At 45.3% G+C, this 15,195-nt stretch overlaps 1 protein-coding gene across 3 annotated transcripts in view; it reads right to left on the bottom strand.

Moving 5' to 3' along the window:
* The window catches only part of disp1 (dispatched homolog 1 (Drosophila)), a 217,613-nt gene extending 203,277 nt beyond the window's left edge, over positions 1-14,336 (bottom strand). For all 3 annotated transcript variants that reach the window (XM_078398887.1, XM_078398886.1, XM_078398888.1), the window contains exon 1: positions 14,139-14,336. The gene's annotated coding sequence lies outside the window, so the exon portion shown is untranslated. The remainder of the gene's footprint in view (positions 1-14,138) is intronic.
* Positions 14,337-15,195: the final 859 nt, after the last annotated feature.

Raw genomic sequence — 15,195 nt, 5'->3', positions numbered from 1 at the left:
TGTTGGGCACCCAAGGCTCATCGATGCGCGAGGGCAACGAAGGCAATCCTGTCTGGTCCGAACCAACAGAAGGTCCACTGTGGCACAAGTCTCAGAAAATTTTAATGGTGGTCATGGAAGGAATGTGTCACAATACACAGTGCATCGCACCCTGCCTCTTATGGGGCTGCACAGGGAGGACCAACAGCATATTAGGCAGGTGGTCATAATGTTTTGGCTCATCAGGTCATAATGTTTTGTCTGATCGGTGTATATTAACAATTTTGATGAGGGAATTAAATGTAACATCTCCAAGTTTACGAATGACACGGAGCTGGGTGACAGTGTGAGCTGCGAGGAGGATGCTACGAGTTTACAGGGTGACTTGGATAGGTTGGGTGAGTGGGCAGAGGCATGGCAGATGCAGTATAATGTGGATAAATGTGAGGTTACCCACTTTGGTGGCAAGAACAATAAGGCAGATTATTATCTGAACGGTGTCAGATTATGAAAAGGGGAGGTGCAACGAGACCTGGGTATCCTTGTATATCAGTCACTCAAAGTAAGCATTCAGGTTCAGCAGGCAGTGAAGAAAGCAAATGGCATGTTGGCCTTCAAAGCAAGAGGATTTGAGTATAAGAGCAAGGAGGTCCTACTGCAGTTGTACAAGACCCTGGTGAGACTGCACCTGGAGTATTTTGTGCAGTTTTGGTCTCCTAATTTGAGGAAGGACATTCTTGCTTTTGAGGGAGTGTAGGTTCACCAGGTTAATTTCTGGGATGGCGGAACTGACATATTATGAAAGAATGAGTTGACTGGGCTTGGAATTTAGAAGGATGAGAGGGGATCTTTTGAAACATATAAAATCCTTAAGGGATTTGACAGGCTAGATGCAGGAAAAATGTTCCCGATGCTGGGGGAGTCCAGAACCAGGGATCAAAGTTAAGAATAAGGGGTAGGCCACTGAGATGAAGAAACCTTTTTCATCCAGAAAGTTGTGAATCTGTGGAACTCTCTGCCACAGAAGACAGTGGAGGCCAATACACTGGATGTTTTCAAGAGAGAATTAGATTTAGTTCTTAGGGCTAACGGAATCAAGGGATATGGGGAAAAAGCAGGAACGGGGTACTGATTTTGGATGATCAGCCATGATCATATTGAATGCCGGTGCTGGCTCGAAGGGCTGAAAGGCCTACTCCTGCAACTATTTTCCATGTTTCTACGTTTCCTTGTGTATCTGTCCAAATCTGCCATGAATCCATTCAGGCTACTTGCAAGAGTCACAATCTCACTCCTCCAAGAATTTTGCTATTAAGTGATATTTGTGCCACACAAGGACAACATCCATCAAGAGAAAATCCTGCTATCAGCTATAGAAAAAGTCCAAGTCAACCATCGATCACCCCTACACCAGTTCTATCCTACACAGTAGGGACAATTTGTAGCCAATTAACCTACAAATCTGTATATCTTTGAAATGTGGGAGGAAACCACATGGAGGAAACCTACGCAGTCACAGGGAGAAAGTACAAACTCCATTCAGACAGCACTGGTAGTTAGGATCAAACCTGGGTCTCTGGTATTGCAAGGCAGCAACACTATCGCTGCGCCACTGTGCCACCACCTCCTAACTCCCCAAAGCTTGTTCACCATCGACAAAGCTCAGGTCAGGAACGCTCACCACTTGTGATGGAACGCTCTCCCCTTGTCTGGATGAGCACAGCTTCAAAGTCATTCAAGAAATTTGACACCACAGCAAATTGTAGCCTACTTAATGATAGCTACCCCATCTACATCTAATCACTCACTCCACAGTAGCATCTACAGAATGCACTGCCGAAACGCACCAAGACTCAGACAGCACCTTTCAAACTCATCACCTCTACCAGGTAGACAGACAGGGGCAGCCAAAGCACAAGACACACCACACTTCCTGAAGGTTGGTGCCCTCTGAGCCACACAACATCCTGACTTGGAAATATTTTTATTTTATACCCAGGGCAGACCCAACCATCACATTCACTTTGCCAGAGGTCACATTAAACGCCAAGTAAGTCAAACAGATCTTCCCCTGCATATCATCGTGCATTGAAGTAGGCAGGAGGTACAGCTGACTGCAATCTCTTACATTTGATGGCACATTAACAATGCCCAGCTTCTTTCTCCATCCACCTTACCCAATCCAAATAATTCATTCATTGATACCCTATTTATTTTTAAACATGTGCCAAATATTCTGAGGTCAGGAGAGGCATACTTAAGAACTACAAAGCTATCTTTACCTCGTTCCAAACTAAAGGGCTGTGCATCAACAATTTACAGGAAACGTCACTTTGTGACATACAACAAACTGCACGCAGTGAAGAGAGACTGCAATACTGACATGCTATAACTGCATGGCCAGATAGTTAGTCCTGCAATTATCGTCCATTCGATGAGTTTCCATGAAGCATGGAAATTTCAAAGTTTACAAAGTGGAAGCTGGTGTTCATTTGGTGGGCTTGTGGAAGGGACAAGACAACCTTCCACAGAACTCCAGGACCTCATGGGGGCCAGTCATGGGAGACAATAACAGGCCCAGTCTAAACAGATGGTGTATACGCTTGCTCAGACACTGGGAGCAATGACGTCCCAATGACGTTACCAGAATGACAGCATCACTAGGCCACGTAAACAGTGACCAGGCCTGACATACCAGGTCAGAGTTTCTGATCCCTCTTACAACTATGTCCATGGAAGTATGAGTGTGTTTAATTATATAGATAGATCATAACTACAGCATGCCACAGAATCCTCCCTTCTGTGGGAATCAGGTTTTCCACTGCAAATGATCACAACTACAAATTACTCTATTATGTCACAGCTGTACTCTACCTGGGAGTTCAAGCGGACAACCAACTGGCAGAAATGCAACCATGAATAAGCTTTTTTTGTACATATTTAAAACTACTATCACCAAGGATGAATCTAAAATAGAACAGCTTACTATCACAACTGCTCATAAGATACAAGTCTTTCTTGCAAGATGGCAAATTTGGGAATTGGTTTAGGCTCAAAATTAAATTTTTTGTTTGTCACAACGGGTTATATTCTGAGGCCGTCTCTAAATTTCAGATTCAGCAGAGTGTTTAACAGTTCATTTGATATTCTGCAGCAGAATTGGAGCAACCAGCTTTAGACTTGAGATACAACGTGGAGGCAGACCCTTCGGCCCACTGAGTCCTCGCCAACAATCGATCATCCCGTATACTAGCACGATCCTACACACAATAGGGACAATTTACAATTTTTTTTTAAAAACGGAAGCCAATTAACCTACAAACCCGCACGCCTTTGAAATGTGGGCGGAAACCGGAGCACCCGGAGAAAACCCACATGGTCAAAGAGAGAATGGAAGCACCTATGGTGCAGTAAGGAAGCATCTCTACCATTGCGCAACCATGCAGGCCCAAAGCTGTGTGTGTGAAAGTAGTGGTGGTAAATTTCACTCTGCACCGCACCCATTCCACAGCAGCCTCTTCACCCTATTCCAGCCCCCCAAGAGATTCCATGTTTCAACTGTGTCTTCCATACAGAAAAACAACCTGCGATGTGTAGCGAACGAGAGGAGTAGTGAAACACAAATCAAATTCTATTTACATAGTGTCTTTAGTAAGAATTATATTGAGTAAAATGGCACATTTATACTTCACCTTGTAGACATTCCAAAGTGCTTTATTGCGAGACTGAACAGAGCAGTCAATTTGTATTTCGTTTGCACAAACTGCAATGTGATAAATGATCAAATAATCTATTTTGGCGATATTGATTAAGAAATAAATAGTGGCCAGCTCATAATTCATCAGCTCCAACTGACACTGCTCCTTTCATAAGAATAAAATCAAAAAAGTGCAGATGCTGGAATTTACAAAGTGAAAATAGAAAACGCTGGAAAGACCCAGTGGTCAGGCAGCAGCTGTTAATGTTTCAGGTTAAAGACCCTTTGTCAGAACTTAAGCAGTGGAAAAACAAGTCAGTTGTTTTTGGCAGTTGCAAGAGATGTTGGGGCAGGGATGGAGAGTGCGGAGGGAATCTCTCTGATAATCCAGGCCAGGCCCTCTTCAAACATAGAAACATAGAAAATTGGAGCAGGAGGAGGCCATTTGGCCCTTCGAGCCAGCACCGCCATTTATTGTGATCATGGCTGATCATCCACAATCAGTAACCTGTGCCTACCTTCTCCCCATATCCCTTGATTCCACTAGCTCCTAGAGCTCTATCTGACTCTCTTTTAAATCCATCCAGTGAATTGACATCCACTGCCTACTGTGGCAGGGAATTCCACAATTTCACAACTCTCTATGTGAAAAAGTTTGGGGGGGGGGGGGGGGGACTGTAAAATTCTCTCTCCCGAACGGAGACACGACCTTTGTTTCTGTGTCGTGTCTCCGTTCCCGTTGTGGCCTACCACCGGCCATGCACCTGGGACCACCTGGGCTCTGGTTTGCAGAGCCCACGGCCCGGACTCACCACCTGCGGCGCTGGCTGCCTGCGGATGCTGCGGGAGCGGCTGCGACTCATCTCCGGAGGCTCCGGCGCGGGCCGCGTGGACGTCGGAAGCCCGCAGGCCCCTGGGTGGGGGCCGACATCGGGAGCTCCGGCAGCGGCAGCGTGTTCGCCCGCCCCGAATCGCGGGGCTTGGGTCGGCCCGCCGCGGACCTTTCACCGTCTGGCACGGCCTGGAATAGGCCGCGGGTTTTTCACCGCCCAGCGGGGGCTTCAATGTCGGGAGCCCCGACCGCCCCGACGTGGCAACTCCAACAGCCTGACCGCGGGACAAGACGGCAAAGGAAGAGAAAAAACATTGTGGCCTTCCATCACAGTGAGAAGGGACTGGAGGAGACTCACTGTGATGGATGTTTCTTTTTGTTTGGTGTTAGTTTGTGATTGTATGTGTTATTGCATTTTTATTGATTATTCTTATTGGTCTTATTGTTCAACTGCGGGTAATGTTTCATTTCACTACACATTTATGTGTATGTGACAAATAAACGACTATTGATATTGACTATTGACTCAACCTGTCCAAGTTACCCTGCAAGCTCCTAACATCCTCATCGCAGTTCACACTGCCATCCAGCTTTGTGCCATCTGCAAACTTGCTAGTGTTACTTCTAATTCCATCATCCAAATCATTAATATATATTGTAAATATATATTATTTATCGAGCCTTGTGGCACTCCGCTCGCCACTGCCTACCATTCTGAAAAGGACCCGTTTATTCCTACTCTTTGCTTCCTGTCTGCCAACCAATTCCCTATCCATGTCAATAGCCTATCCCCAATACCATATGCTCTAATTTTGCTCACCAACCTCCCATGTGGTACCTTATCAAAGGCTATCTGAAAGTCTAGATACACTGCATCCACTGGCTCTCCTTCATCCATTTTACTTGTCACATCCTCAAAAAATTCCAGAAGATTAGTCAAGCATGATTTCCCTTTCATAAATCTATGCTGACTTGGACCAATCCTTTTACTGCTATCCAAATGCGCCGTTATTACCTCTTTAATAATTGACCCCAGCATTTTCCCCACCACCGATGTCAGGCTAACTGGTCTATATTTCCCAGTTTTCTCTCTTGCTCCTTCTTGATTAGCTACCCTCCAATCCACAGGAACTGATCCTGAATTTATTGAACATTGGAAAATGATCACCAATGCATCCACAATTTCAAGAGCCACCTCCTTGAGTACCCTGGGATGCAGGCCATCAGGCCTTGGGGATTTATTAGCCCTCGGTCCCATCAGTCTACCCAATACTATTTCTCGCCTAATGCAAATTTCTTTCAGTACCTCTGTCTCCCTAGATCCTCTGTCCTCTAGTACATCTGGGAGATTTAGATTTAGATTGTTTGTGTCTTCCTTAGTGAAAACAGTCTGAAGAAGGGCCTCGACCCGAAACGTCACCCATTCCTTCTCTCCTGAGATGCTACCTGACCTGCTGAGTTACTCCAGCATTTTGTGAATAAATAGATCCAAAGTACCTGTTCAACTCTTCCGCCATTTCCTTGTTATCCATAATAATTTCACCCGTTTCTGCCTTCAAAGGACCCACATTTGTCTTTACCAATCTTTTTCTCTTAACATACCTAAAGAAGCTTTTACTGTCCTTCTTTATATTCTTGGCCAGCTTCGCTTCGTACCTCATCTTTTCAGCCCATATTGCCCTTTTTGCTACCTTCTGTTGTCCTTTGAAAGTTGCCCAATCCTCTGGCTTCCCGCTACTCTTTGCTCTGTTCTACATCTTTTCTTATAGTTTAATTCCATCTCCAACTTTCCTTGTCAGCCACAGTTGCCTCTTACTCCCCTTAGAATCTTTATTCCTTCCACGCTCTGGACAACAAGAGTTAGCCTTGAGATGTCCACATCCAAAATAAAATCAAGTTTACTCTAAACCATCTTTACACAGAGACTGGTTAAAGTGTGAACATTTCTATTGTACTGTGGTTGACAAGAACAAATATAGCTTTCAGGGAAAGACTATAAGACATAAGAGCAGAATGAGGCCATTGGGCCCCATCAGGTTTCTCTATCATTCGATCATGGTTGATCTATTTTCCCTCTCAACCTGATTTTCCTGCCCTTTGTCCGGAATCTTTGATGCCCTTACTAGTCAAGATAGCAAGTATACGAGGGGATAAGGAATGGGATACAGTTACACCAGAAACTGCAGAGTCTGGAACCTTGCGCAAAAAAAACAAAGTATTGGAAGATCTCGGCGGGTCAGTAAACATCTGTGGCAGCAGTGGACAACGTTTCAGGTCGGGACCCTTTTTTAGACGAGTCTAACCCAATGGGCTCCTCCAGCGCCTTGGAGGATATGCTGATCTGGTGTGGGGAAAGTAGGTGGGAGAGAGCTGGTTTGGAGGTGCACAAACAATGTGCTGGAAATATACAGCGGGTCGAGCAGCAGGAGGAAAGGAGTTGGTGACATTTGACAAAGTTGATACAACTCCTCATCAAGTCAAAGAGTGGAGAGGGAAGATGGTTGATATAAAGAGGTGAGAAGTGGTCGTGGGCAGAGCAGCGGTATGCCTTACAGTGCCAGAGACCCACGTATTATTCTCACTATGGGTGCTGTCTGTACAGAGTTTGCATGACCACATGGGTTTCCTCCGGGTGCTCCCCTTTCCTACCACACCCCAAAGACGTGCAGGTTTGTAGGTTAATTGCTTCTCTAAATTGCCCCTCTTATTTTGGATGTGAAACTGGGATAACATAGAACTAGCATATAGGTGATCGAAAGTCGGCGCAGACTTAATGGACTGAAGGGCCTGTTTCCACGCTGTATCCCTAAACTAAAGTGAGAGAGATCAGTGGGTGAACCAAGGATAGGCAAAGGATGATAGGCAGATGGAGTCAGATAGGGAAGGGAGGGGTGGAGTTGAAAGACAGAGGCAGTCGGATGATATTGGAAGTAGATAGAAAAATAGCAGATAGAACCAGCAGATAGGAGGAGGGGAGGGTGAAAGAGACGACATCTGGGTGGGCAATAAGCAGGAACATGAAAACTACCAGTGCTGGAATCTGTGACGGATGGTTCTAATGTGAACCACTGGGCAAAGGGTTGGAGCTGATGGACCCACACCAGATTGGAGAGGGAGAGTTGGACGGAGGACAAAATGTGTGGAGGAAGATGGATGGAATCAGGAGGAGAGGACAGGAGGGGTGACCCGGAGGTGGAGGATGAGGGTAATGGAAAGGAGACAAAACTAAGGACTGGGGTTGCTCAAGGAAAGACACAAAATTGCTGGAATAACTCATGTTTCGTCACCTATCCGTGTTTTCCAGAGATGCTGCCTGATCCACTGAGTTACTCCAGCATTTAGGGTCTTTCCTTGGTAAACTAGCATCTGTAGTTCCTTTTTTATACTGGAATTGAACAGCCTACTTTGTGCTGTAAATGATCAAATAACAGAACATCGAATGGAAGCAGATCATTCAACCCATACACCTCCACAACCTGCTAAACACCAACTCAACAGCCAGATACATTTTAACGCGCGACAGAGGTTTGTATCTTCCCTTCACCGCTCTCTCCAGCAACAGGCTCAGAGCTCTATCGTCCTTCGCGTTAAAGGAACTAAAAGTTGAGTTTTGTTCAAACTTGTAACCTCAAGTTTATTGACGGTAACAATGAGAAGAAGTGATTAACTGAGCAGAGATTAACTGGGAATAAGACAGGTTCAGTCAGGTTCTTTGCCTGTTACTGCACAGGCCGATACATGCAGAGCTGATACCTTCAGCACTGGAAACCGTTTTAATTTTCAGATTCCCTGAGGTGACCAACCACAATAAATGATCCAAGATGCCCCCCCCCCCCCCCCCGAAGATGAGTCCTTTTATTTTCCGGAAACTACCACCCTGGTACCAGGGCCTGTTTTCACACTACATCTCTAAAGTCTAAAGGGTGCTGATGTTACTCTGTCTCGCGCTCAGGCTGGATACAGTGGGGGGGGTGGGAGGGTGGGGGCTGCTGATGTTCCAACACCAGCTTGCCCTTCTTCTCCCACATGGGGAAGGGGGATAGTTGGCAACTTCTGCCCAAACCCGGGAGTAGTGGGTTCCAACTACAGTAACTCTCAACCCAGCTCCACCCTCAGTACCACTTGCTGCTCTTTCAATGAGTGCCTCGTAACTGTCCCCTCTCTACCCAGGCCAGGTGCTCAAATCTTTACAGCAGTAGCATTTCTCCTTTTCCTTCCCTTTAGTCCTTCTACGGTTATTTGAAATCCACGTCCCTCTACCCATAAAAATAAATCCTTTGATCCTATTTATTTAGGTCCATATAGTTTCATATCTTCTAATTTTACATGGAGACAAAGAACTGCAGATGCTGGAATCTTAAGTCAAAACACAAAGTGCTGGACGAACTCAATGCGTCTGTGGAGGGAATAGACAACATTCCGGGTCGGGACACTTCTTGAAAATATAGAGAGGTGGGAGCAGGACAAACCTGGCAAGGGATCTTTCCATTACTTGCCAGGCTTTGTCCCACCCAATTTATTTTCCAGCTTTCTCCCTCCCATTGTAGTTAGCCTAAAGTAGGGTCCCGCAACCTAACCTTCAACTGTCCATTCCCTCCAGAGACGCTGCCTGACCCACTGAGTTCCTCCAACACTGTTTTATTCCTAATTTTATATATTGCACTTTAAAATCACACTTCCTATCAGTTTCGTCGTTGGATGTAGAAATTTACCCCATTCTTTCTTCATATTTAAAGTTCTGCAAGCCTGGCAACATCCATTACCCTCCTCATTCTCACACCCTTCCCGTATTATGTTGCCCAGAACTGCATGCAGTGTCTGCAATGACCTAATGGATGCCTTGTACAGTTCTAATGTTACCCACCTGCTCTGAGAATCAATGCAATGGCTAACATTGCAGTTGAAAGTGCCCCAATTCATAAACTTCCACATAACATTTCAAAGTACTTTACAGACAGACCCTCAGGGTTCAGATTGTGGAAGAGACAAGTTAGAAGGGGTACAATATTTGGTACAAAATAATTTTTAAAAATTGCTCCCAAAAGCCAAACAATTATAATTTTGTTCATGAAACTTATCAATTACTGAAGTGTTTCCCTGCAGTAAGACAATATTTCATCTGCAGCTTCTGTTTTAAGTTAATTAAAACTTTCTAAAAATATTAACGGAACTAAATGAAACTAAGCTAAACTAAATTATATTAAGCCAAATTAAATTAAACTGAAATACATTAAATTAACCTGAGCTAAACTAAATTATGCTAAGTTAAATTAAATTAAGCTAAATTAAACTCAGCTAAATTAAACTAAGCTAAATTAAACTAAGCTAAACCAAATTAAGCTAAACCAAATTAAGCTCAACTAAATTAAGCTAAACTAAATTAAGCTAAACTAAATTAAGGTAAACTAAAATTAAACTAAATTAAATTAAACTAAATTAAACTAAACTAAATCAAACTAAGTTAAATTAAATTGAATTGAATGAAACTAAATTAAACTAAGCTAAACCAAATTAAACTACGCTAAACTAAACCAAATTAAACGAAGTTAAATTAAATTACCACCTTTTTGGGCTGAATTAATTAATGTGAAGCCTCGGTTCGGCGGATTACGCGGAGGAAACCACCAGAAGGTTCAACGGGCAGAAAGACAATCCCAGCAAAGCACCATGGAGCGCAAACAGGGCAGAGTGAGATACGTAGGACACTTCTGACCATCCACTGCATCCCGACCTGTCCCCAGCCGTCTCGACTAGGTCTTGCTGCTGGGGCCCGATAGGCCGGGACGAGAGTGAGGACGACGATCTGCGCAACTCCCCCTCACTTAAATCCAAGTCAAGCGCAAGTCATGACTTCAACCTTGGCCAGCATAAGGCTGGCAGGGATCCCAATCAGCGGTCAAAATAATAAGATTGAAAGTGAAGTCATGGTCATCTTCGAACCCGAAGGACGAACAACAACAACAACCGGAACACAAATTATTTCTCATCATCAAGGTGATTAAAATGGCAAGAAATTGTTAAAGTTTAAGACTTTTTTAAAAAAACAGCTGAAAATTATAGAAGCAATTCAGTTTTTAAAAACGATGCTACCTAAATTAGTTTAAGTGAGGGAGAAATTACTTGGCAAGGTTTAAAGGAGGCAAACAGCAGGCTTCTGCTGCAGTCATACTGTATGCATCATGCTACATTTTCTGTCTGGCTCCAGGCAGCCTAGCCAAACAATAATAAAACACTTGGGGTGGGACTTCCCACACTCTAGCTTGTTTATCCAAAGTAAATAAATAGTAAGATAATATTTCCTACCCGCTGACTGACCAAAAAATTCAGACAGTCTCCAAGTATAAAACTGATACCATTAATTAAACCCCAATTAAAAACATCCCTTCTCCCACTCCACCAAATAAATCACAATCTTGATGTTATGTCGGCTGCGCACGCCTATTTCTATACTTTGCCTTCAGACATCTTTCTGAATACAGTTTAAAATTAGAGATCAGATCATCTATCAGATACCAAATCTTAAACACACGTTTTCCATTCAGATCGTATAATTTAACTATCAACCCAAGGAGACTTCCACAGACTGGGGATCTAATAATAGAATTACTTCTAGACTTCCATTTTTATTCTGGGTAGTTGAGAGTGTTTCCTGGTTCCTTCCTGCTGCAGGACAAATTGAAAGTTAAGCCCCCAACTAACTGCAGTGACGTGAAAGGTCATTTAAAAACCATCGCAATTGCCATAAGCATTTTTCTCAGCAGGGTTGATGTTAGCTCGACTGATCAGAAGGGATTTAAAAACATACATTAGCATCTAAAACCAATCTTCTAAAGACAAATAATGCAGTTTTGTTCAAATTTCAACGAGAAACGAGCAGCAATGCAGATGTTGACACCAATCCTCGTGCCTCTTTGAGATATGAATATAGTTGAAAACGAAGGGTCGTCTTTATTCTTGACATGCTGGCTGCGTAATTTCAAGTCGTTATACAAAACGGAGTGGTAAGTATGACAGGATGACCAGTGCGGGAAATGTAGTCGTAGATGCTCAGACTGAAGACATGCAACAAAAATCTTTTCACTGTACCTCGCTCGGTATACGTGACGATAAATTAAACTGAACTGAGATCCTTCAGTCTGAACAAGGGACTGAACCCGAAACGTCATCCATCCATTCCCTCCACAGATGCAGCCTGATTCGCTGAGTTCCTCCAGCACTTTTGCGTTTTGCTTATAAATGCTGGTACTGTGGTTCATTAGTAGGAAATTTACACTATAACTAATAATGCTAACGCCGGTTTGCTTAAGAAAGGTGTAGAGTATTTAGATGGAAAACAGGCCCTCCAGCCCAACTCGTCCATGCCAAGCTGCTCATTAAAGCTGGCCCCATTTGCCTGCCCATATCTCTCCAAACCTTTCCTATCCATATACTTGTCCAAATGTCTTTTAAACATTGTTTTTGTACCTACCTCAACAACTTTCTCTAGCAGTTCATTTGATATACCCCCCCACCCTTCGGTGGCCTTTGGGTTTATAGAACATAGGACAGTACAGCACAAGAACAGGCCCCTCGCCCTACAATGTCATAATGCCAAGACCATCTTTTAGTTTTGATACAGCCTGGAACCTTTGGCCCTTTGGCCCACTTAGTCCACACCAACCGGCGATCACCCATACACTAATTTTAGTCCTACTCATTAGGAACAATTTTACAGAAATCAATTAACCTACATGTCTTTCTTGGAATGTGGAGGAAACCAAAGCACCCAGAGAAAACTCATGCAGTCACAGGGAGGTCATACAAACATCATACACACAGCACCCATAGTCAGGATCAAACCCAGGTCTCTGGCACTGTACAGCAACAACACTGCCACTGCGCCACCCATCTCATATCTGCCTCCCTCATTCCTCATATCCATATGCCTATCCAAAGGTTACTTAAAGGCCACTATCATATCTGCTTCAACCACTAACCCCAAAAGTGTGTTCCATGTACTCACCACCCTCTGTGTAAATGGTTCTGACTGTCCACCCTATCTATGCCTCTCAGGGACAGCACAGTGGCACAGTTGTTGCCTTACAGCACCAGAGATCCAGGTTTGAACCTGACGACAGGTGCTGTCTGTACGCAGTTTATACGTTCTCCTATGACTGCGTGGATTTTCGCCGGGTGCTCTGGTTTCCTCCCACTCTCCAAAGGTGTACAGGTTAATTGGCCTTGGTAAAATTGCAAATTGTCCCGAGTGCGTAGAATAGTGCTAGTGTGCTGGTTGTCACAGATTCAGTTGGCTTGTTTTCGCACTTTATCTCTAAAGTCTAAATACTTCTAGAGTCCCCCTGCAACCTCCCACGTTCCAGTGAAAACAATCCAAGTCCGCCCATTTCTGTATACTTCGTCAGCCTTCCTCACAGTCCGCAACCGCAGTAATCTTGGTATCATCTGCAAACTTACTAAACAATCCATTTACATTTACCTCCAAGTCATTTATATATCACAAACAGCAGCAGTCAGAGCATTGTTCCCTTCGGAACTCCCTTTGCCCTGCACTTTTTTATTGCAGTTTCCTTGGATAGATGTGCATGTGCACTTGGATATATGTGCATTTGCTCTATCCCTGCCACTCATGATTTTATACACCTCTCTGTAAGATCATCCCTTACTCCACCTGCACTCCAAAGAATAAAGTCCCAACTTACCCAATCTTTCCATATAGCTCGGCCTTGAGTCCTGAAATACTTGTTTAAATCTTTTGTGCACTTTCCAGCTTGATGACATCTTTCCTATCGCATGGTGATTAAAACTATACACAATACTCCTGGTGCAGCTTCACAAACATTTTCTCGAATTACACAGGTACTTAAGTACCAAAAATTGTATTATTGATCCGTTTTCCAGAATCATCATTTCCAGCAACGTTTGGACTAGTGCTCCAAATAAGGTTTTCACCAGATATGCAAAATAAAATCGCTGGAAAACAAGAGGTGGATGACTTATTTTGCAGTAAACACTACATTTGCATGACTTCATATCATGAGTCTCTATGTAGACGTTTTAGTTTCAACCCTCAAAACAAGTCGCAAGTCACTTGGATGCAGCGAAATACTATAAATAATTCAGTATACTTTAAGGGCACTCTGTATGTATTCGTTAAATTTCTTACAATTTCGCACTAAATCTACATTTTCTACATAGCTGCCTCCTAATGGCATGTGTGTGTGTGTGTGTGTGTGTGTTTAGCATTGCCGAGATTAAAACATGAGCAGGACTTCGGAATGTTTTACTTTGGTCTCACTGCCATAAAGCTATGCTTTGCGGAGCAACCTGCACGCTTCGTGATATTTGGAAAAGAGTGGAATAATAACATACACTGATATAAAGTACTAACATCTCCTAGCCAGGCGCCTACTGTTGCAAGATGATTGAACATCCAGGACTCGAGTTGCTTGTGGGACAGGTTATTGGAACAAATAAGTCGTCCCGCTCCATTTGAAACCGGACCGAGCTCTGCACAGACAATAGCTGTGTGACTTTATTGACAAATTTCTCACCAAAGCCCAAGAAGTTTTGTCGAGGGGTTCGCCGGCGGCCGTGAGGAAAAGTTGGGGTGCAGCAACTGAAATTCCTTACCTGCTGAGCGGCGGCGGCCCAGGCGATCGGCTCGCTCTCTCCCCTCCCCGGCTCCTCACTCAATCACACCCCGCCTGCGAGGCGCGTTCACCCCGGGACACAGCACAAGGAAGAGGCGCCGCAGCAGCAGCAGCAGCAGCACCACGAGAACGGCGACGCACTAGCTCCACCACCAACACGGCCGTGCTGCTGGCGCCACCCCCATCCTCCCCCCATGACGTTCCGCAAGTACCTCTCAACCAAACTCGTTGGCGCCAATCACAAAGAGGGGGGCGGGCGCTTCCTTCTGATCGACCGCACTAACCAACCAGTCGGAGAGGCGGTTGTCGGAGGCGCCATTTGCTGATTGCTCCGTGCCGAGCTGGACAGCGCTGTCCCGCCAATCGCGCCTCCCTATTGGTCGGCTCTCCCTAACTTGATGCCTTCTAAGTGCCGCCTCTGTGTTCGCGATTGACGGCCGCACCATGCAATAGGAGGCGGGCCCGGCCGCAGCGCGGGGCTCTTGACTTGCCCGCCTTCGACCGGATCGCAGGCGTTCAACCTACCTTGGTTTCTTACGCCCGGTGGGGGGTGGGGGGGTAAACCTAACCTGATGGGACGGCTGCAAATGACAGCAGGGGTGACCAATGGGGCAGGGGACACTGGAGGCGGACTAGCCAATAGGGAGCTGCAGGCTGCGCTAAGACCCGCCCTCCGGCCGCCAGCTCGCGCTGACTGTTGACAGTTGGAGCCGGCGGTTGGCGATCAGAGCGGCGAGCGGGCAAGGGTCGGCACAGCCGAGGGCAGCGCCGATCCACGCCCGACACCCCCGATAACTTTTCATTCAGTGCGAAAGCGACCTGACAGGTTCCCGTGCATCCATGCCCGCCGCAGCCGCTGTGTGAGTGAGAGGTGAGCCGGCTGGGCAGGAGGTGCAGTAGCGGGGGTGTAGGGGGGCTGGGGGGACGAGGCCGCCCGTCGTTGCGTTGGCTCACAGGGGCATCCCGGATGGATGTGTGTGGTTGTGGTGTGTGGCCGGGCTGGTTGGCTGTCGCAGAGTGGTATGCGGCGCCGGGAG

Source organism: Rhinoraja longicauda, chromosome 5 (genome assembly GCF_053455715.1).
Source record: "Rhinoraja longicauda isolate Sanriku21f chromosome 5, sRhiLon1.1, whole genome shotgun sequence".
Taxonomy (NCBI): domain Eukaryota; kingdom Metazoa; phylum Chordata; class Chondrichthyes; order Rajiformes; family Arhynchobatidae; genus Rhinoraja; species Rhinoraja longicauda.
The sequence above is the reverse complement of the archived record's forward strand: the minus strand, read 5'-3'. Positions and strand labels throughout refer to the sequence as shown.